Source organism: Canis lupus, chromosome 26 (assembly GCF_048164855.1).
Source record: "Canis lupus baileyi chromosome 26, mCanLup2.hap1, whole genome shotgun sequence".
NCBI lineage: Eukaryota > Metazoa > Chordata > Mammalia > Carnivora > Canidae > Canis > Canis lupus.
This window is the reverse complement of record NC_132863.1, coordinates 42,871,042-42,895,873: the sequence shown is the minus strand read 5'-3', so window position 1 is coordinate 42,895,873 and position 24,832 is coordinate 42,871,042. Positions and strand designations below refer to the sequence as shown.

Below are 24,832 nucleotides of genomic sequence, written 5' to 3'. Positions count from 1 at the left end.
ATGTTTAAATGAAGAGCAACATTTTGACACATCGATGCATTTAAATCATGTTTTAAAGGAGATATTATTTTAACTTCATTTTTTTCTTATAAAAGTACTCAAATTCTTTGTGATCGTTTGCAGTTAGACATATAATTCTGTGTGTCAGACTAGAAGTTATAAAAAAGTGAGAGTCAATTTCTTTTTCATTTCATAAACTAGAGTCAGAAGAGACTACACAACAAATTCAGAGAGCTTATTTTACAAAAATAGCTGAGAGCACTGTTCTGTGGCCTTAACATTCATTCATTCAATTCTCATACCAACTTTGGAGGTAATATTTATTTTCATTCTTATGCTACAAACGAGAAAAGGAAGGGACAGAGAGGGTAAGCATCGTGTTCCATGTTGCAAAGCTAGGCAATAGCTCTACCAGGGCCTGAATCAGTCACTCTTGGGCTCAGATTGGTCTCTTTTGTTAATCACTTAATCATTTCATGCAATTTCTCAACAGAAAGAGGCTAATGTTTGGGGCTCGGCTAGTTGAATATCCAACTCTTGGTTTTGGCTCAGGTCATGATCTCATGGGTCGTGGGATCAGGTCCCACCTTGGGCTCTGTGCTTGGCGGGGAATCTGCTTGAAGATTGTCTCTCCCCCTGCCTCTGTCCCTCCCCAACTCTTGCACACATGTGAGCTCTATCTCTCAAAAATACATAAATCAGTCTTTGGGAAAAAAAAGCTGAAGTTCACACATCCTCAATAAGTTAACTGGAAATTATAATTCTATAGAATCACATCACCTATATCTATCTCTATTTTGGGGAAAGCTAGAAAAGGTCATTTCCATTTCAGGGATGTGACCAAGAGTAATCTGTAAGCACCCATAAATCTCATGGTGTACGGGAGTGCCTAAGCCAGTGAGGCGGATGCTGCAGGACAGCTGAGGAAGGGGCAGAGTTCCCTCAGCTTTGCCACCACTTTACCACCAAGTCAATGCAACAGGTCTTCCATGTTCTGCTCTTGTAATTTTGCATCAGACAAACGGCTCACATATCATTGGGCCCCCTGCTGTGCCTAAAATAGTATCAATAAATGTCACCAGGTTTTAATAAATTCAATGCACAAATGACATATCAGGCTTCAAGCTAGTGTAATTGCTTTCAAATTTAACTTTAGTTGCCGTCATGGTAGATTTGTACTCCATTGTAAGAAATAATAGAAAGACATCTCCTGGAGACTCTCTGCCCAGTTTCTCCTATGGTGACATCTCGTAGAACTAGACACTGACATTGATACCGTTAAGACACAGCCCTGTTCCATCATGACTAATGTCCCTCCTGACACCCTTTCATACATAGCCACACTCACTTTCTTCCCACAATCGGAACCTTTTGGAAATCCTGGCAACCACTAGTCTATCATCTATTTCTCTAATTTTCTCATTCTTTTCAAGGTTATATAATTGAAATCATAGAACGGACAATCCCTCTAGGATTGGCATTTTTCACTCAGCATGTTTCTCTGGAAATTCATCTATGTGCTGTATACACTAATAGCTCATTCTTTTTTATTGCTGAATAGTTTTCCATGGGCTTACACAGTTTATTTAACCATTTGCCTGTTAGAAGACATCTGGGTTATCATCTGTTTTAAGCTGTTATAAAAAAAAAAAAAAAAAAAAAAAAAGCTGCTATAGACATTCACACACAGGTTTCTCTGTGAACACAGATTTTCTTTTCTCTGGGATAAATGCCCAGAGGTACAATTGGTGGGTGGTCATCTGGTGGTCACATGTTTAGCTACTTAAGAAACAATGTGCCAGTAATATATGATGGATCTGATTTCTCTGCATCCTTGCCAGCATTTGGTTTTGATACTATTTTTTATTTGAGCCATTCTAATATGTATGTGGTGATACCACATGGTGGTTTTAATTTTTATTTCTTGATGGCTAACAGTGTCAAATAACTCGTTGTCTCTTCCCATTTGTATATCCTTTTTGGTAAAATGTCTCAATGTCTTTTGCCCACTTTCTAAATAGATTCTTTTTAATGTTTAAATTTGGACATTGATTATATATTCTTCAGCTTTCATCAGATATGTAGCTTGCAAATATTTTCTTCCAGTCTGTTGCTTGGCTTTTCATCCTTTTAAAAGATTCCTATCAAGAACAAAATTTTTGAATTTAGATGAGGTCCAATTTATTGATTTTCCCTTTTATGGGTTGTGCTCTCAATATAAAGGCTAACAACATTTTGCTAGCTCCAGATCCTTATGATTTTCTTATTTCCTGTAAGTTTTATAGTTTCAAGTTATACATTTAAAACCATGATCCATCTTGAGCTAATTTTTGTACAAGGGATGTAACATAGGTCGGGGTTCTTTTTTTCTTTTTTTCTTTTTTCCTGCCTGTGGATATTCAATTACTTCAGTACCATTTATTGAAAAGGCTTTCTTTCCTCTATTGAACTGGCTTTGCACTTTTGTTCAGAATCATTTGAGCACATGTAACTGAGTCTATTACTGGAGTCTGTTCTGTTCCATTGATCAATGTGTCTATCTTTTTGCCAATATCATAGTCTGGACTACTGCAGCTATATAACTCTTGAAATTAGGTAAACTCATTTATCTCACCTTATTCTTCTTTTTCAAGACTGTTTTAGCTACTCTAATTTCTTTGCCTTTCCATATAAGTTTTAGAATAATTTTGTCTATGTCCACAAAATATCTTGCTGGGATTTTGATAAGAGTTGCGTTAAACCATCATGTGAATTTGGAGGGCATTAACATCTTAACTATGTTGAATCTTAATACATGCATCATGCTAATCTTTGTTTTAATCTTTGATTCTTTCATTAGCATATTGTATTTTCCTAGTATATAAGTCTTGTGCATGTTTAGTTAGATGTACACCTAAAGTTTGGGTTTTTGAACTGTTATAAATGGCATTGTATTTTTTGTTTCTGTGTATACATGCTCATTACTCCCATAAAGAAATATGATTTATTGTATATTTATCTTGTATCCTGTGATCTTGCTGCTGAACTTACTTATATGTTATAAAAGACTTTTTATTTTTATTTTTTAGAGAGGGAAAGAGAGAGAGAGAGAGAGAGAGAGAGAGAGAGAAATGAGGGGGATGGGCTGAGGGAAAGAGAGAATCCCAGGCAGCTCCATGCCCAGTGTAGAGCCCAATGTGGGGCTCCATCTAATGACCCTGAGATCATGACCTGAGCTGAAATCAAGAGTCAGAACACTTAATGGACTGAGCCACTCAGGCACTCTTTTTTTTTTTTTTTTGGTAGACATTTTACGATTTTCCATATAGACAACCATGTTATCTGAAAATATGGACAGTTAATTACTTTGTTCTTTTGATATGCATGCTTATTTCCTTTTCTTGTGTTTTTAAGTAGACAGAACTCCCGGCACCACATTGAATTAGCACAGTTAACAGACATCATTGTCTTGTTCCCAGTCTTAAAGGGAAAGCATTCAGTCTTTCACCATTAAATATAATACCAGCTATTGTTTTTTTTTTTTTTAAAGACGTTCTTTATTGAGTTGAGGCCTTTATTCCTATTTCTGTGAAAGTTTTTATTATGAGTCACTTTTGAATTTTGCCATATGCTTTTTCTTTATCAATTGATACAGTCACAAGGTTGTTTTTCTTTTCAGTGTGCCAATATGGTGAATTACACTAATTGATTTTTGAGTATTGATCAGCTTTGTATCCCTGAAACAAACTTCACTTGGCCATAGTTTATAATTCTCTTTATGTATTGCTGAATTTTATTTGCAAATATTTTATTAAGAATATTTGAATTTGGGGCACCTGGGTGGCTCAGTGGTTGAGCATCTGCCTTCGGCTCAGGTTGTGATCCCGGGGTCCTGGGATAGAGTCCCGCATCAGGTTCCCCGAATGGACCCTACTTCTCCCTCTGCCAGTGTAAAGAACATGTGGGGTTCTTTAGAGAATTCTCTTATAATCCACTAATGTCATCAGGACCTGTCCATAGGGTCTAGTGATCAATGGATTATTCTGTAGTGTGTTACTTAGTTTCCAAGTATTTGAGATTTCTGTTATCTGTTATTAAATTCTAGTTTAATTCCATTGTGGTCAGTAAACACCATATGATTTCAGTTCTGTCAAATTTGTTGAGATTTGTGTTGTGGCCCATGATATGGTCTATCTTGAGATATTTTACATGGGCAATTGAAAAGAATGTACAATCTGCTGTTTTTAGGTGATGTGTTCAATAAATGTCAGGTGGTTGGTTGGTGGTATGGTTGAGTTCTTCTGTATCCTTAATGGTTTTCTGTCTAGGTATTCTATCAATTGTTCAAGGAGCGGTGATGAAGCTTCCAACTATAATTATGGATTTAACTACTTTTCCTTTTTTTGCTTCATATACTTTATGGCTCTGTGGTCTGGTCTCATGCACATTTAGGATTGCTGTGTTCTTTATGGATTGACCCTCTATTATTACATAATGTCCACCTCTATCTCTGGCAATTTTCTTTGCTCTGATATTTGTTTAATAGTAATACAGCTTCTCTTGTTTCATTGTGATGAATGTTTGTGCAATATATCGTGTTTCATTTGTTCATATTCAATCTGCTTTTTAAAACATTTATTTAAATTCAATTTAGGTAACATATACTGTGTTATTAGCTTCAGGGGTAGAATTTAGTGATTCATCAGTCGCATATAACACCCAGTGCTTCTTACATCACATGCCCTCCTAATGCCCATCACCCAATTGCCCCATCCCTCCACCCACCTCTCCTCAAGCAACCCTCAGTTTGTTTCCTAGAGCAAAGAGTCTCTTGTGTGCCTCTCTAATTTTATCTTAATTTTTCTTTCCCTTCCCGTATGTTCATCTTATACCATTTTACTTGAAACAATTTTTTTTTGCAGACAGCATGCAGTTGGCTCATGTTCTTTAATCCATTCTGTCAATCTCTTTCTTTTGATTGTTATATTTAGACTATTTTCTTTTAATGCAATTATTGGTATGTTAGGACTTAAGTCTGCCATTTTAGTTTTTGTTTTATGCTTGTCCTCTGTTTTTTGTTCCTGTTTTCTTTTTCCGACTTCCTGTGGCTTATTTGAACATGTATTACAGTTTCATATTGATATACCTTTAGTGTTTTTCAGTGTATCTTTTTGTATAGGACTTCAGCAGTATCTTTAGGTATCACATTATATATACATAATATATACATAATATACATAATATATACATATATACTGTTATATATACATAACAGTCTATAGCTATTATCATTTTATTACATCTGTCTACCTACTTACCATCTATCTATCATTTATCTATCTCTCATCCATCTATATATACTTACTACCTTTATAGCTCTTTGTCCTCCCCCATTCATAATATAGCTAGCTAAAATAGTTTCTCTATACACATTTAGAACCACATCAAATAGTATTATTTTTGCTTTCATCATGAGACATAATATAGAAAACTCAAAGGAGAAGGAAAGCCTACTGTATTTATGTATATTTTTGTTTACTGGTTTTGTATTTTTTATATTTACTGGTTATATATTTTTTCCTGGTTTCCTGATACTTTCTTTGGTCATTTTCTTTCTGTTTGGAGTAATTCCTTTAACCATTGTTTTAGGGTATATGTGCTAGTGACAAATTCTCTTCATTTTTCTTCATCTGTGGATGTCTTGATTTCCTCTTCATTTCTAAAGGACATTTTTGCTGGATATAGGATTCCACATTGACAGTTCTTTCCTTTCAGCAATAGAAAAATGTTGTGTGACTTCCTTCTGACATTCATGGCTTCTTATGAAAAATCTGCTGTCAAGTGTATTGTTTCCCCTTCTAGGTAAAGTGTTACTTCTTCCACTCTTATATAAGTTTTTTTGTCTCTACTTTTCAGATTTGTGTGGTATCTTGGTATGGATTTCTGTTCTTGGGGTTTGCTCAACTTGTTGAATCTGTATGTTAAGTGTTTAGCCAAGCTAGGGGAAACTTGTAGTCATTATTTTAGTACTTTTCCAGCCCTGCTCTCTTTCTCCTTTCCTTCTTCTCCATAGTGACTCCTATGGCACTAATGTTAGGTCTTTTGTTATAGTCCCACAGTTCCATGAGACTATTCATTTTTTTTTCAGTTTATTTTCTCCCTGTTGTTCAGACTGTGCAATTTCTATTGTCATATTTTCCAGGTTTCTGATTCTTTCATCTTTCCCTTCCATTCTGCTATTGAGCTCAACTGAGCTGTTTGCTGAGATTTTCTATTTCTGTATTGAGGCTTTCTATTTTTTCATTTGCTCCAAGCATGTTTACTGTTCTTCTTATCATTAGAGTTGGGTTACAGATTTTTAGGGAAGGCCAGAGAAGTAAAGTGTTGTTCTTATCCTATTCAATCAAGAATACATACAATTGATGTGATTTATCTCTGTTAATGCTGACTATTTTGCTTAGGTAGTATTTGTTAGTGTTCTCCACTGTTAAGTTACTTTTTATTTTCCTGCTTTCTATACTGCATTCTTTGCAAAACAGTCACTACAGGCAGCTCCCAGTTAAAGGTAGGGAGTTAGGTTCTACTTCCTTAGTGGGGGGTAGAGGGAGAGAATATCTTCATCACATATTTGGAATTCTGTGAGTGTGCTAAGCATTTTAATTTCAATGTCTCCTAGTCCTCATCATAATTCTATTATCCCATTTAACATATGAGAAAATGCAGGTACTGAATAGATTAAGTTACTCACCCACCATCACAAATCAAGATGCATCTATATAGTAGTCTGGAACTCCAATTCCCACTTTAGTGCATTTCTGTGCTCAAGTGAATTGTAACATGGAGCATAGGCCTTGGTTCTTTAGTTCCATTAGCTTGTCTGATTTCTGTCAGATAAAGAATGTTCCACATCCCTGGAACTGGCAGAGGCTGTGGCTACTGTGCATCTCCTTCTTAATCTAAGGTTGGCACTTCCATCATCATGGTGTCTTGCTTGCACTCCTCAGGATGTGATGTAACCCTTTATTCTATTAGATCAACCTTGAAAAGATCCAGTGATTTAGTTTAGCGCTATAATTAACTAAGGGTAGAATGGAACGTATCTCAGAGACTAGTTGGTTTGGTTATTGAATATTTAAAGCTAGAGGTCTAAATAGGATGGTGGAAACCATAGCTTTTTTACACTGCTGCATGCTTACTTTTTTGGACTTCCTTGATTTAATTGGCAAGAAATGCTCACCTGTGTATTTCACATAGTAGTATAACTTCCACATCTAAGACAGAATACATAGGATGATATGATGCATGTGTTGTCTCCAGATGTCCAGTCCATGACTTCAAGCTTCACTCTTAATTCCCAGGCGTATCCTGCTTACATGGCATGCTCCCTCCTACACATCAATCCTTATACACCACTGTGTTCCATCTAAGATGGAACAAAGCCTCTTAGATGGAAAAAATAGAAGCTGTAGATAAATAGTGTAGGAGTCACACCACTATAGCTAAAGTGACATAAAATGTCGATCTTGGTGTGAAATATGAGTAATCTCCTAAATTTATGGTCATATCAAAGGCTCATCCATTTTAATACCCTGAGTACGATTCTTATTTGATGATCATTGAGGGCTATTGTATACAACACTCTGCCTGTGTAAAACATTTTTTACTTTTCAAAGGACTTTTACAAGCCTCTTTTTATTTGTTCACCTAACAGCCCCGTAAAACACAAGAATTGAGGATTAGCAAGAGCTTCTCAATCCTGAATGAACATCCAAATTACCTTCAGAGTTTTAAATCTTTCTCTACTGGCCCCACCTACTGCAAGTCAGATTCTGTGGGACTTTGGTACATGCCATTTCTCTTCCTGACACGGTCCTTCCCTTGACCAAGTTAATTTTCTTGTCTTTTGCCTCATCTTTACTCTAGGAATTTGCACTTTTAGTAAATTGAGGGCCACTATTATAAGTGCTCCTTTGAAATATTTATTTTGTTTTTCTTATAATGATAATTTGTTAGGTTTGTCTTCACTAATATCCTATCAAGGACAGGATTTAACTTGTATGCACTCAGTTTCTAGCACAGGAACTGGTGTATATTAAGTGATCAGTAAACAGGTACTCAGTAAAAATATGCTCAATTAATGAATGGATAAATGATATGTCTGAGACAGGGCTTGGACAGCTATTTTTTTAACAGCTCCACATGGGTGATTCTGAGTTGAGATTCTGTATATATGTGTGTCTTTATTGTAGAGATGAAAAAAATAAGGTGCTGAGGAAAGAAGAATTTGGGTTTTTGCCACACAGGGAAAAGCAGAGGAGAAACTGAAGCCAGAGCTGGTGTCTCTCTTGGGATCCATGACTGGATTGCCCTCTGTCTCTACTACATCCTTTTCAATTCAGGAGTTAGTCTTCACACTCCTGTATTGTTTTTCCCTATTTCCCTAGGCAGAGGGAGGAGACATTTCTCTGTGCTCTTGGAAGAATCCTTTACCTGTCACATTACATTTGGTTGATGAACTCATCTGCAAATCTCACTAAACAATGAACTACAAGAGAATGAAGACCAGTCACTACCCATTTTTGTATCCCTACCACTTAGTACAATGCCTATGATGAATTCCTTAAGCAATATTTACTGGGTAAATGGATAGACAAATGAATATATGGATGAATTACAGTAGATTATATATATATACATATATATATATACACACATATATATGTATATATATATAAATAGGAATGTTTTGGATTTCTTTAATGACCACTTTTTTCCTAAGAGAATAATAATTCAATGGAAATTAAAGGTAATAGAAAATGCACAAATGCACCCACCATGGACAACAGCATATTTATGTGCCTGGTGTCCTGTCTTTAACTTGCATTAGATCAGTTAGAAGTACACAATGCCTTAGCAAAGACAAGATGAGTGGGCCATCTGGATATACTTTACCAGAAGATGAAGAGCTGAGATAGTTCTAGCATAGTAAGAATGTGATGTTCCCCTTACAATTTTATATAGATGTTATATATTATTTATTTATACTTCAACCCAATTTTTAGAGGTCATGTTGGCTGGAAAAGGCAAGCCACTGAAAGGCTTGTGTGACTCATACTCTCAGGCTTCTATGAAGTTTAGTGGGGCTCTATTTCAGGTGAGCAGGTGAATGAATACCTTCTTGCGGGATTTCCCAGAACACTGCCCAATGAACTGAGATGCCAAAGTTATGGTCCTTAATGGGTAACAAGGGGAGTTCACATTCAATAAGAAGTTACTGGCATGATCTCAGTTCATTCTCCCAGCAGATCTATGAGGCAGGTACTATAGTCGCTATCATGGTATTGCAGAAAAGATATTGTGGCTCAGAAAATTTAAGGATCTTGCCCATGATCACCAGCAAGGAGTGGTGGACTTGGGTTTAAATGAAGCCAGTCTGATTCCCAAGCCCATTGACCTTAGCTACCATATTAACCTGTTTCTCTGAATATTGACCAATAAATTATCAACTAAAAAATATGAGAGAAAATGAGAGCCCCAAATTACATCAGACACATAGAGATTAGTCAACAAAATTTTTACATGTAAGTAACCTAGTAACTAATGAATAGCATATTAAGTAACAGAGGCAGGATTAACCCAAGTCCACTGCTTTTTGAGGTCCATATACTTCTTTCTCTGATGCAGGCTTCATATAAGAATGGTCCAAGATACTTATTTCTTCCATGCACATCACATTGGCCCTAATAACTGATACATTGGAGCAATAATGCAGATGTGTACAATGTTAAAGATTTACCACATCCCGGATCATGTAGGATATTCCAAATGTCTGCCTTTCCTTAACAAATCCACTTCTGCAGCAATTCTCATAGCTCAAATATTGTGTCAGACTGACATAGCCATAAATATAGTAACTACCAAATTTACAGACCAGAAAGAGGGCCAGTAGTTCAGTGATTGTTGAACCAAAGAAACTATCTCCAATAAAATAATAAAGTGAAAGGTGGTGATGAAGGGAAAGGGTGTGGGCTGTGTTTGGATGATGGGATAAGCACCCCTGTGGTTCCACCCTCTTCTGACCACATTAAACATAGTAGGGTTTAGACTGTCACATTAAACATAGTAGGGCTAAAACTGTCATTGATTGTCATGGCATCAACAAGCAGCTGGGCTCTCAGCCTAACTTGATCTGCCTTGGAGGTGTACTTAGTTTACACTGTCATGCTTTTGAAGAACAGAAGCTTATAAAACAAGCACCCTTTTTCTTTGCTTTTAAAAGTTGTAATAAAAAAAATAAAAGATGTGATAAGGATTTAAGTGTCTTTATTGGCTAAATCCTTGGCCCTTTGTTCCCAGGACTCTGTCTTTTGTGGAAACTATAAAGGATATATCACAGGAAGACCTTGTGTCCATTCCTTGGCCTCAATTTCAAGATCAAGTTTGCACCCAGATAGCCCTTAAAAATGTCCTGTTGATCAAGTCAGAGATATTCCCTGGAACCTGCTGACATTTAGAAGTACTTAGACTTTATGGGATGACTGGGTTCTCTAAGTGCAGTATCCTGTGTAACAAGGCACGTGGGTTTATCTGTCCTAGCAGAATAACCTTTGCAGGCTTCTAGGGGTATTTCCTGAGATGCAGTGAACACCTCCAAGTTTCCCCTCTGAATGCTCTACCTCCCCTCCTTCATTTGCACTCTGCTGGAATCACAAAGACCTCTTAACTGGTTCTCTCACAAAGTTGAGCTTGGAGGGGCATCCATTTTGTCTTAATACAAAGGAGTTTTATGACCAGTCAATAGGATCAAAGCAAGGGACTTTCCCAAGGGACTTGAAAATAGGACACAACAAAGGAAACAGTCAATGAAACTAAAAGACAACCTACAAAATGGGAGAAGATATTTGCAAATGACATATCAGATAAAGGGCTAGTATCCAAGATCTGTAAAGAACTTTCCAAACTCAACACCCAAGAAACAAACAATCCAGTCATGAAATGGGCAAAAGACATACATAGATGTTTCTCCAAAGAAGACCTACACATGGCCAACAGACACATAAAAAGATGCTCCACATCACTTGCCATCAGGGAAATACAAATCAAAACTACAATGAGATACCACTTGACACTGGTGAGAATGGCTAAAATTAACAAGACAGTAAAGAACAGATGTTGGCAAGGATGTGGAGAAAGGAAACCCTCTTGCACCATTGGTGGGAATGCAAGCTGGTGTAGCCACTCTGGAAAACAGTATGGAGGTTCCTCAAGAAGTTAAAAATAGACCTGCCCTATGACCCAGCCATTGCACTACTGGGTATTTACCCTAGATACAGATGTAGTGAAACGACGGGACACCTGCTCCCCAATGTTTATAGCAGCAATGTTCACAATAGCCAAACTGTGGAAGGAGCCCTGATGTCCTTCGACAGATGAATGGATAAAGAAAATGTGGTCTATATTTATGATGGAACATTACTCAGCCATCAGGAAGGATGAATACCTACCATTTACTTTGACATGGCTGGAACTGGAGGGTATTATGCTGAGTGAAGTAAGTCAATCAGAGAAAGACAATTATCATATGGTTTCACTCATATGTAGAATATAAGAAACAGTCAAAGAGATCATAAGGGAAGGAGGTGAAATTGAGTGGGGAAAAATTAGAGAGGAAGACAAACCATGAGAGACTTCTAACTCTGGAAAACAAAAGATTGTAAAAGGGGAGGGGGGCAGGGGGATGAGGAACTGGGTGATGGGTACTAAGGACGGCACATAATGAGATGAGCACAGGGTGTTATACTATATGTTGGCAAATTGAATTTAAATAAAATATTTTTTAAAAAGAAAATAGTGAGACAGTAGGAAAAATATGAGAGAAATAGTGAGATAGGGGAAGAGGTAGTATATCTATCAGTTAGGATTAAGTTAAAAAATTAATATGGAAGTGGCACCTGGGTGGCTCAGTTGATTAAGGATCCAACTCTTGATTTTGGCTCAGGTCATGATCTCAGCATTGTGAGATTGAGCCCCGCATCAGGTCCTGCACTGGGCGTGAAGCCTGTTTAAGATTGTCTTTCTCTCTCTCCCTCTGCTCCTCCCACAGCCCTGCCCTCTCTTTCTCTTGTTCTCTCTCCTTCTCTGAAAAAAAAAAATAAGAAAAATAAAAAAGAAAACAATACAAAAAAAACTAAGAGTAGTTTATAAAAGATAGAATTTACCTCTCATGTCATTTTCTAGGAATTGGCATTACAAGGTTGTTGTAGTGCTGTATGGTTTCAGGGTCCTAGGCTACAACTCTCTTGTTCATTTACTATCTTATTCCACAGTTCTTTTTGCATCTGGCTATCTTTCCCCATGGTACTGGCTACCCCATGGTTGCTTCAGTTCCAGTCAAACTTGTAACAAGGTGGAGTGAAAAAGATAGAGACTCTATTCCATGTGATTCCCTTTTATAAGACTTCCTACAAATTGTGCTTGTCCCTTATTCCTATATCCCTTTTGTCAGAACTTAGTCATAAGCCACAGGTTGCTGCAGTAGAGGTGGAGGTATGTAGACACTTGAGTCAGTCATGTATCCTGATGCTATTTTTGGGGTCTATTACTGGGGAAGAAGGGGAGAGCAACTGGCATGAGAGAGAGAGAGAGAGAGAGAGAGATTGTCTCAGAATAATATAGGGTATCATTCCTGTACCCAACCTGTAGAGTAGGTTAAGGAAAAAAAAATGAGTGAAAACAATATGAGAAAAGTATCAGAAGTGAAGAATTTAAAGATTATCTTCAGAGCAACTTCCTGATTCTATCATCTACTTGATTCCCAGGTGTCTTACACCCTTGGTTCCTTGAGATAGCCCTACTACCACATAGAAAAGACACCTTTCAGCTTCAGCTACCTCAGATGGTTTTTGTTGCTTGAAACCTCCAATCTTCAATACACACAGTAATAATCTCTAAGAGAGATTATTAGTTGAAAACTAATTTTGCCCTCTGACCTCCAAGAGTACTTTGGCTTGGCTTATTCACATGAGAGGAAGGGAGGAGGATGTGTGGAGAGTCTCAGGTAGCTGTTTGAATGACCTGCCAGAAAACTTCTGGTCTATGTCCCTAGAGAAATATCTGAGCCCTCGGGCAGTCATTACAGAGATTGTCTGGGCCACAGTTCTCATCAGGAATCGTGTAGCAAGGATATTTCCTCAAGTTTCTGGTTGGTCTGTATAAATTGATGACAATTATACAAGCTCCATACATTTTTTTGAAAATCATAAGTAGAAATTAATTTCATGATGGCCCAATACAGAAGAAAAATTCTGATCTCATTTTCATCTGCTGATTGCAAATTTCTTTGTACAAGTACCACACTAATTATTACTTATTCACGGTCTTTTGACTTAACTACATTAGATTGCTTAGAGCTAAGCATATATCTATCCTATTGGTATCACCAGCTGTCAGAATAGTATATAATTTAGTAGATGCTTAATAGTTTAACAAAATTTGGCATTATTTGATCACTAAATCAGGATACTTACCATAATACATATTATCAAGGGAAAATACCAATTGTGTAAGAATTCTAAGAAAATAAAACCAAAATGTAAAAATAAATTAAAATATTTATTTTATAGTTATTGAATTTGTATTTGGTAACAGGCAATGAAATCCAGTGGAGACCAAACATAGGGCTATATAAGGGAATCTGTGGTCTCATATCTCCCCTATTCTCCAACCTGTACATTTTCCAACTCTAACCCTATATTTTTGTAATTCTAACACAGAAGTTTTATTTTTAATTTTTTTGAAGATTTTATTTATTTATTCATGAGAGACACAGAGAGAGAGGCACAGGCATAGGTAGAAGGAGAAGCAGGCTCCCTGCAGGGAGCCTGATGCAGGACTCGATCCCAAGACCCCGGGATCACGACCTGAGCCAAAGGCAGACACTCAACGACTGAGCCATCCAGGTGTCCCACACACAAAGCTTTAAAAGGTAAACAGAAGTAAGAGCTTTAGTAGATACCTTTATAATGGACATTAAGAATATCTTACTTAGTCTTGGGAAAGCATACAAATATGTACACAATATAATTTGTTCAACATTGATGGTTATTTGCATAACCTTATATTTTTTCATGTATCATTTACAAAACCTATTAGTTCAGCAACTATTCAAGGCCTTTCTGGATGTCAGGCACCAGGGATATCAAGGAGAGTAAGACAAGCACACTCATCAAAGGCATGTTATCTTACGGGGAAGTCAAGCTTAAAAATGAATCACAGATGATAAAGTGTTAAAGACCCCATGATAGAATTGGTTCACAGGTGATATAAAGAAGAAGGGATGTCCATTTATGTTGTTTTGTCCAAAGGTAAAGCTAGGGCCACATCTAGATGATTAGGTGCTTAATGAATGAGTTTTAGTAGAGACAATACACTTGATGTGGAAAGCGCAAGACAGATAACTCTTATTCTGGGGCGCACAGTACTGTCAGTGTAGAGAGAATTTCCCAGCAAGAGCAAGATTCAATTGAAGAAAATTATTTTTCAGTGAACTGTTGCTCAAACTTGACCCACAATCTTGCAGCTGGGATAGACTCACTTCAATGTCAGACAGAAAGCTTCTTATACAAAAGAGGAAAAAATAAACCTTTGGCACAGTAAGTCTTCTCTACATGAACCCAAGGAGAGAATTTGACTGTATTTTAAAATTTCTTTGTATGACTGGAAAAAACTAGCAAGATTCATACCACTGAAAATATGTACAAGTCGGTGAGACATAAAGGTTAATCATGATCCTAGTACTCACTGAATCAAAATACATCTCGCAGCTTCTATATGCCATGTTTGTACTTAGGCTTTTATAGAGCCCAGAATGCCTCCCCTCTCTCCTGTCTCCCAACTCAGCATCCATTTGAGCTGAATTGCAATGCCACCTCCTCGTTCAGCCTTTCCTGATGCTCCAAGGAAGAAGTACAAAATGCAAGCACACCTTACCATTAACATTCTTATAAAGGGATAGTCTACCATTTTTTAAAAGATTTTATTTATTTATTCATGAGAGACACAGAAAGAGAGAGGCAGAGACATGGGCAGAGGCAGAAGCAGGCTCCCTGCAGGGAGCCCAATGCGGGACTCCATCCTGGGATCTTGAGGATCACGCCCTGAGCCAAAGGCAGACGCTCAACCACTAAGCCACCCAGGCGTCCCGATTAATTTAGAATTAATTTAATTATTAATTTAGAATTATTAATTTAGAATTATTTCCTCAATAGTAAACACACTACCTGAGCAACTACCATATCCTAGTTTGGGAAGATATAGTGCTAACCAAAACAGTATTGGTTTTTTTGTTTTTTTTAAATGTTTTTTTCTTAAAGATTTTATTTATTCACAGAGACACAGAGAGAGGGGCAGAAACACAGGCAGAGGGAGAAGCAGGCTCCACACAGGAAGCCTGACATGGGACTCGATCCTGGGTCTTCAGGATCACACCCCAGGCTGCAGGCGGTGCTAAACCGCTGCACCACCAGGGCTGCCCACCAAAACAGTTTTGTAAGGCTTCATGGGGCTAACGTTTTAGATCACCACATGTATTTTAATAAGTTAAAATAAAATGAAATAAGGTAACTCAGATTGTTCATTGTGACAAGTGTAGCAAAGCAAACAGAATGATGCAGTAGTGAGTGGGTGTAAATGGGGTCAGGGTTGAGGCTGATGCATAAAAGGGAGGTCAAGAATGGCCTCACTGTGAAGCTAAAACAGGTGATGCTTTAATCATACAGACTTGACCTCCCTTACTGAACTGTAAGATTCTTATATTTCAATAGCACCCAGCTCCGGACCTGGCTGATGGAGGAGACTCTGTAACAATCGCTGAGATAACTCCTGTAAGATAACCCATTTTCTTGGTGGTCTAAAGCAAAACTGTGGAATGTAAAGCAGGGAAGGAGGAGTATATAGGTCTGGAGATCTCTCCTCTCAGAGCTACGACACCAATTAATTATTAATTTGTGTTGTATGTTGAGACTTGAGAGATAATGAACCAGGGTACTTCTCCCCTCTGAGCTCTGAATAAGCAGAAAAGTAAAAAGAAGAGTCAGGCAGATGGAAATGAAAATTTCAGCCTTTTTATTAGGCTTTTATATGGATGGTCTTTAGTTCGGAGAGTTTCATTTCAATGCGCTGCTGTGGTCAAGCTCTGTAGCACTTCCTGAGCTGTGGTCCATTCCAAGAAGTTTGTGTCTCAAGAGCAGAGCAGACACTTTTCCAGATACTCAGAGTCACTTTCTATGCTCGGTGGGCACACACGGCTCCACCGTGTACCCAAGGGGGATTACAATATGGACGCAAAATCACAACTACACAGGCATGTCCAGGGAATAAAGAAAAAGTTGCTGAATCACCCATGCTCAGAGCCAAATGGCACCAACCCAATGAGTGTGGAATTAAGAAACAGGCCAGGTACTGTGATTCCTGCTACTTCTACAAGGGGGGAGGAGTTTCCCACTTACAGCCCAAATAGGACCAAAGGAAAAGGGGGAGAAATGTTTCTCTTACTGAATAGTTAGTGGCACCAATCTTTAAACATCTATGATAAAGTCCAGGCTATCTTGGTCACTGTCCAGTGTTTTCAAAGGATATATATATATATATTTTTTTTCTAGCTTTATAGTTGTGCTTTATGGGGATGAAGGCAAGAGAGTGGGTTGGGGAGAGAAGCTTTTCTATCATAGCCAAAAGTAAATCTTAGATTTGTGTAATTTTGCCTGGTTTTTAGTTTTTAGAGTGAAATCTACTATTCAAGAAAAAAAAAAAAAACAACAACAACAAGCCAAAACAAAACAAAAACAAAGCCAGGAATCGTAATAGGGATGGTAATATCCAAGTCTTTCCATGTAGCCATCCCCTCCTTCTTTAGCATAAGCCTTGGAGGCTCTCTTAAGGATTTTAAGACACTGTGAGAAATAATATCATAGATCTAGGTGGTTTGTAAGGATCATTTGCCTTTAAAAAAAATGCCAGTAATCAAATTCTAGCTGCTGATTCAACTTCATGTCTTTTTCCTTTTTTACGTGCTTAAGAAGCTCTGCTACATCATCAAGGATTACCCTTCTGTGACACCTTCCCTAATTTCCATCATCTCCTGCTCCCAATCTTCCTTAATGCACTACTTCCCATATGCCTAAATTCACCATATATACTTGTACTGAAACACTTATCATCTGATAGTGGAATTTTCAGTTTGTACTGTACTCTCTTACAAAAGGAATGGTCTATTACCACTGCAAATACACTTCCCAAAATCTTTTCAGACTAGGATTTTTCTCATCATTCAGATCCAGGGGTGCCTTCTTTGACCATCAAATGGAAAGTAGTACTTCTCAACATTCCATCACGTGCCTGTTTCATTGTCTTCATCCATTTAGCATTTTCTGGAAAGTACTCACTAATTTATTATCAGTCTCCTGTAGATTACATGAGAATAAAAACTTGGTTTGCTTTGTTCCCTGTCATCCACAGCATGGAGAATAATTCCTATCACATAGTGAGTACTCAGTAAAGATTTGTGAATGAATACATAAATCTCATAATCATCTGTTTGTCCATATGGATAGAAGGAAATTATTGGTATTTGTTGAATGACTGACTGACCGAGTGGATGACTCTGTAGTGCTAAGATAAAAATGAAGCAATGGGACAGAGAACTGGATAGGGCACATTAATAATGTGGATTTGGGGTCAAAAGTTTGCCTTTGGTGATAAAAACCTGGCAAATTAGTCAGGGAAGCACACTTTACCATGAATCATGCATTTTTCTCTCTTGGGCATTCCTGCAAACCAGTAGTTTTTTAAAAATCCACTATTGAGCAACTGTCAATGCCTCCAACACGCGCTTTTAAACCCCTGTGACAGATTTTAGAGTGAATTTGTATCTGGCATCAGAAAATAAAATAGAGTAGGCTGTTAAGGAAATTGACATTTCCATCATCGATTTGTTGTTGTTGTTAGATGTGTTTAGTTTAAGGTCTTCTGCAAATTCTATTAAATCTAACAGTTTTATCTTTTCTTAGGTATTTATTTATTCTCCAAGTAAGATGGAGGGAGTATTCTCCAAACTGAGCCCTGGTGAGAACAGTGCAGATGTTTCCGTTAGATATCAACTTCCGCTCCTTCATAGTTTTGATACAGTTTATTCTTTTCTTATGACATTTATCACAGTCTTTTGTGAGATATAGTCATTGACTTAGCCTTTCTGCCAGAAGGCAGTCCATTTTTTGTTGAAAAACTCTGATACAGATTTTTATAACCCTTTTCATCTACCTGAGCCTTGTCCAAACAAGGTGGTTGGCGTGGTAGCTTCTAGAAGGAAGATGCATGTAGCCATTGGCTAGATTAGTGATGCTGATCTACCAAAGACCCCAGAAGGAAATGTGCTGTTGACTAACAATTTTAGATAAAAGAGGCTGGATATGGTTTGTAAATGGAATGGTTCTGAAATAAAAGAATTCAATAGAAATCATCTCACCATGGAATTCCCTAAATCCATTAATTAAATAACAACTTAATGTCTCCCTTTCTTTTCTTCCTTTTTTTTTTTCTTTAATCAGTCTGGTGGGCAGTAGGGGTTCATCTGAGAAGGGTATTGCAGTAGAATAAAAACAATAGGCAAGTAAAACTGAGAAGAATGGGATTTCACTTAGTCGCAAATGATCTCTTCACAAACTATTGTCTTGTGAATAAGGAGGGTGTGCTTTGTAGAGGCAAGAGTACTAGATAAAGAGTACTAGGTATATCTCCTCTTTGTCAGACAGTAAGAGTCAGCACCACCAGCAGTGGGACAAATCTGTGTCGCAGGCATGGGCTAGGAAATGAGTAGAAGAACAAAAACATCACACTGTGATAACCTGGCAAAGGAGGAGGAGGAGGAGGGGGAGGACAAAGAGGAAGAGGAGAAGGAAGGGGAAAAAGAGGAAGAGAAAGGGGAGGGAGAGGGAGAGGAGGAGGAGGAGGAAGAGGAGGAAGAGAGGAGGAAAGAAAAAAAGAAAAAAGAAAAGGAAAAAAATAAAACAGAAAGGCATTCCTGGGTCTGATCATGAAGAAATATCAGAGAAACCCTATTCTACCAAAAAAAAAAAAAAAAAAAGGCCTGTACACTTGGAAAACAAGGAGCCCATCCCAGACTGGAGGAGATCAGAGAGCGGACAACTGGCGCCATACCTAATCCTGGATTGTATTCTTTTTCTTCAGTGATATATGGGAGTTCTTACCTGCCAGTTTGAAATGGTTTCTCTGTCTTTTACAGGTTCATACATCTGTTCTCACCTGTGGTTCTGATCCCTATACAACAAAGCATTTTTGGATATATTAGCGTCGGTCATTAGTATTCATAGTTCTAATCTGAGTAAACACCAAAGATATTATTAGCATGTCTTAAGGCAAACGTTATTTAGCTCACCTCCTGCTCCCCATCTTATTTTAGTACATTATCTACCCTCAGCTCCTTGAGCCATACCACCATTCATGTAACAGGGTCTTTGTATACCCTGGAACAGTCTTCCCGTCTTCTTAGTGGCTGTCTTGTCCCTCTGTTTCAGTTTCTTCCCTTCTCAGACCGCATATGACCTTTGCAGAGGCCTTCTCTGACTACTCCATCTACTGAAAATAACCACCAACTACTTTCTATCACATTAACCCACGTACAACTCTATAGAAATTCTTCATTGATTTTGGTCATATATCGGTTGATTCAGGTGCTTGTTTCTGTCTCATGTCCTTGAAGTACTAGAAGGACATTGCTTCTGTCTTTCTCATTTACATCCACATCTCTAGAGTCTAGCAGAATATTGCCGATCAGGAGAGGCTCAATAAAGATTTGCTGAATTAATCAAGTCTGCCCCAGCATGCTTGAGATCTGATGTTGCTTTTCCTCACTGGGCTCTCTACCCTCAGTCCCTAACCTCATGCTCAAGTGCATATCTGCTAAATGAATGAATGAACAAAGAGATAAATGAAAGAAGGTAGGCTTGAAATGAAGAGGCTGTGTTCCACTTGAAATCATTGCCAGTGGTTATAATTTTAGCCAATTAATAACTCAAAATTTTAGATCTTTTGAGACAAATTTTAGGGCAAAGACTGCCTTTTGCTTTTCTCAAATTACCCTATACGAATGCTATACAACCCTGTATTGGAGGAGAAAGGATACAAAGAAAATGTTTCTCATTTTTTAGTTACTTTAAAGTTCAGACATACAAAAACACCATAACTTTAAAGTTTTGAAAACTTCAATGTTCTCACTCTGAAATGAGGCCAGGATGTCTAAAATATCTGATCGGAAAGGCTGAGAATGTATTTTTTATTTTGTTCAGTACTTCTACAATGAAGAATAAATTCCCTGGGCTTAACAGAACATATTTTAACAAAAGAAAGAAAAGTAATTTTCTAAAGCATAAAAAAAACTAGATAGACATCTTATCCAGAATTTAAAATATTCATGCTCTTTAGAAAATATGTCAGAAGACATGTACAGTAGATTAAACCATCACTCAATAATTATTCATTGAGAACTTACTATGTTGAAGACATTATGTACGCACTTTGGATAATGGGAAATGCATGCAGGAGAGACAGGACAGCATGCCCTGAGTTCCTGGATCCAATCCGTGGATGTTCTGATTGCATGAGTGAGTGAGTCAGTGAGTGAGGGTTTAGCTTGCTTCAAATGGGTTTCTGTCACTATTTTGAAACCATCATAAGACAGTCTTGGTTATTACCTAATTTCCAAGATTGTGTTGTGAGATATTGGTTCACAACTATATGGTGAAAGAGTCTTAAGTTCAATTCAAAGAAGTAAATTTGTCAAGAGAGCTGGTGTTTGGAGAGCACACCATAGAGGGTAGTAACATTGTAGATGGAGAATTCTAATCACCCTCATATCGATAGCTCTGTAGAGATTATTTTCTTTCAACCTTCATAGTTTCTGTGGAGGCGAGGCAGAAAGATGGCAGAGAGGTCAAGATTTTTACTCAACTTTGTCTATTGTATAAAGGATATTTTCAGAATTCTAACCTTAGGCCAATCAGAGCGTTTGACTCTGACATCACATTGCCCTCCCATTGATTTACACAACCCAGATACTCTCTATGTGATGAAATGATAACTGTATTTGGATTAACCTTGGTGTTATTTTCTGAATATTGGCCATGATTCTCAGAACTCAGCTCCTGCAAGTCAGACTGAATGCTACTGGGTGGGGGCACAGTGACATGTTCTCAACTGGGAAAACCAACTGAGATCACTGAATCTAAACAAACAAACAAACCAAATGGCAGGAGCCATTCCTTTATATTATACCCTCTGTGGGTGAGGCTTCAGCATGTAGACATCCTAGAATTGTAGAAATTATTCCACACAAGCACCTAAGTTTGCCATCTGGTCTAGAGTGATCTGGTTTCCTACACTTGCTGCATCATAAAAATACCTGGTTGGTTAGAGACAGGAACCTCAGGATCATAGAACTGTATACTCCTACGATCTCCTCTAGACTTGCTGAATCAAAATATCAACAGCAAGGCCTTGAGGATCTATGTTTGTTTGTTTTAAGATTTTATTTATTTATTCATGAGAGACACAGAGAGAGAGAGAGGCAGAGACACAGGCAGAGGGACAAACAGGCTCCATGCAGGAACCCCGACATGTGACTCGATCCCGGTTCTCCAGGATCACGCCCTGGGCTGAAGGCAGCGCTAAACCACTGAGCCACCTGGGCTGCCCGGATCTATGTTTTAATAGACCCTCTTGGGCAAGTCCTCAGGATTAAATTATTAAAACAGAAACAGGATGAACTCAGGAGGCAGAAAATTTTGTGCATTAAATACGGACACGATTAGCATATATAAGTGATAATAATAGCTAAAATGTTGTTGGCAATAGCCAGAAATCTCTTGGTATTCTTACATCTTTCCTCACCTAATCCTTAATATGACTCCCTGACATAGACACCGCTAGACTCTAATTTTAAAGATTAGGAAACTGAGGCACAGAGCGTTCAACAGGTCCAAGGTTACATAGCTAGTAAGCAGTAGAACCAGGTTAGTATCTAGTGCTCATGAAAAGAACTATATAAACTGTTGAAGCAACTTTTAAAATGTCAAGTCCACAGAGGCCAGGGGCCCCAAACCTCACTGTTCTTCCCACATTATATTTTCTGAAAATTCTACAAGTGAAACAGTAACTCATTTACCCTCAGTCTGCACCTGAGGGTAGCGATAAGCTTGCCCTGCTATTTGTTCACTTGCTTTAATCTCCTACTTTCGACACCATTTTAACTTTAAAAAACCCCAAAAGAATAAGTATGACTCCTGTTGGTGGAAGGCGGTTGCATGAGCTGAAAAATTCGACACTGCAGCTGGATTTGGAGTTGGAAGAGTGCCAGAGCCCGCAGGTATCAGGCACCAGCAACGCCTGCCTGACTTTGCACCGTTTTGTGAAATGTGAAATCACTCCCTTCACACCACCAACAGAGATATTCTTAGCGTGTGGATTTTGTTTTTTAAGGTGGGATGGGGGTAATGTGCTTTATTTGCGACTGGAGCTGTGCAGTGATCCCAGAGTCAGACCACATCTTTGTTTCACCTGCTGCTAGAGAACCAGCTGCTGCTCACCAAGGAGCTGGGGTGTGGAACCAATGTTCTGGATCAGAGTCAGGAGACCCTGGACCCCAACCTTCAGTGACCACTACAGGGCTCTACAGTCTTGTCAGTTTCCCCATCTGTAAAATGTGTGATTTGGACTCCATTTCCAAGGCCTATTTGTGGCTGTGGAGAAGGTCAGGACTCACCTTACATCACAAATGCACTCACGTGCCCAACTTTATGTGCGCTTCTATTTTTCATTATTGTTGGTAAATGACTATTTTCAAAAATATATTTCTGAAATGTACAAAGAACTAAAAAGTGGTTTTGCATATATATAAATTATATGTATAATATATATTTACACATGTTAAATATTAAATGCACATAGTATGTTTTATAATATGATGCTTTCTTTGTGCATTTAATTGAGATTTTTTTGTTGAAATGACCCTGTCTAGGGCTATAATGAGCACATTTGCTTGTATCCAGGTTCCCAGCATCAAATAAATGTTGCTCTATCTATCTTACAATAAATTGTTACTACCCCTCAATAGATTTATCGTTAATGAGAACTTTACTAGGAATTAAATTCCTTAACAAATGATTTTTACCTTATTCTTATGAGTTAATTTTCTACATGTGTTTGAAAGATGGTTATGGCTTTTGTCCCTCTGGAGGAATTTAATGATTAAGAGTAATTTTACAAAGTAAAAGGCAAGATGAGTCTAATCCAGAAAGGCTCAGGCTTAATATGTGTGCTGATCATCTTTTAAGACATCAATCAAGTTCTATTTTCAATCTTATCTTTTTAGATATGTTCTCTCTGTTCTTGCGAAGTTCCTAATGAGGATGGTGCCGAAGGGTTACAGCACATGTTGATTTTTATGAGTCACCAGAGCATGTTGATTTCCATGCACTGGTGTCTTGGTGTCTTTGAGGTTTAAATAAATCTTATGCAACCAAAAAAAAAAAAAAAAAGAAAAACAAGACACAAAACAAACAAAAAAACAAATCAAGTTGCCCTTGCACGTGCATTAGGGATTTATTAAAGAGGCAGCCATCTAAAAATAATGTGATAAAAGCTCCACATCCAATCTTCTGAGAAACAGATACGCTTCAGCTTTTTAGAACTTTAGATTCTAACCTTTTGTACTGATCCTTTTTATGTAACAAAGGTGGGAAAAGATGGAGGCAGACAGTGCCCTTCAAAGGGAGGTAAAGAAGTAGAAGTGGGATCACTTTTGTCAGGAGAATGAGCTCTCCCTTTGTTAAAATGGTCTCTTCAGATTTGAAGAGTGAGGGAAACAGTTGCATAAGTATGTACACCTTTAAAAGACTCCCTGAAAGGTAATCTTGGCAGGAGGGCCCATGTAAAGACAAGGCAGGCTGATGGCACTTCAGCCTTTGGTCTATTGGTGCCAAGTGACAGCGTATCAGTCAGGTTTCAGAGAAGCAGAACTCTAGATAGGATTTGTATATATATGTGTATATATATATATATATATATATGGAATTAGCACAGATTTGGCTGTATAGGATTGTGAAATCTAGATCATAGCCTCTGTAAGGCTGTTGTCCTCATTTCTGATGCTGGAGCCGATATCTAGTGGATAGGAGGTGGCGGTCGGCAGGGGACCCTGATACCCAGTGTGGGGAGGAGAGTGAGGACAAGCTGGACACACAATAATGGATGGAAGCCCACATCAGTTCATGTTTACTCTGATCATAATGAGCAGCATGTCCCACAGAAGCTGCACCGTTCATCACAGAGCGGAACACACCTGACCCAGGAGGGTGAGAAGCTGAAAGTGGAACCAGGGAAACTGGGTCATTAAGCGATCCAGACACTGCCTCAGGCAAATGAGGGGAACCAGCAGATGAGAGACAACGTGTGTAAGCCACAGAAGTGCTGGGGCTTCGCTTCACCCTCCAAATCTCACAGCAGAATCTCCCAGGCCACACACCTCCAGGAAAGGGGATCTGAGAGGATAGACTTCAACCTGGCCGTGCTGGCACATATGGGCACGCACACAAAGCCACCACAGGTATTGGCTGCCCAATCTTTGCACTGGAAATTTATCGAGAAATTCAAACATTTAAACCAACTTGAGATAAGGCATAAATCTTCTCTAATGTAAGTCTACGGTGTTTTTTCCAACTTTAAAAATTGTACAACTACTCAGGTCACTCAGTTATAATAAAACAATTAAAGTCCTTATAAATTA

General features: G+C 38.1%; 1 long non-coding RNA gene across 2 annotated transcripts in view; it reads right to left on the bottom strand.

The window, feature by feature from the left end:
- LOC140617920 (uncharacterized) overlaps window positions 1-24,832 on the bottom strand; it is a 268,157-nt gene that overhangs the window by 163,907 nt on the left and 79,418 nt on the right. For both annotated transcript variants that reach the window (XR_012018069.1, XR_012018068.1), the window contains exon 4: window positions 19,242-19,311. This is a non-coding gene — a long non-coding RNA (uncharacterized lncRNA). The remainder of the gene's footprint in view (window positions 1-19,241; window positions 19,312-24,832) is intronic.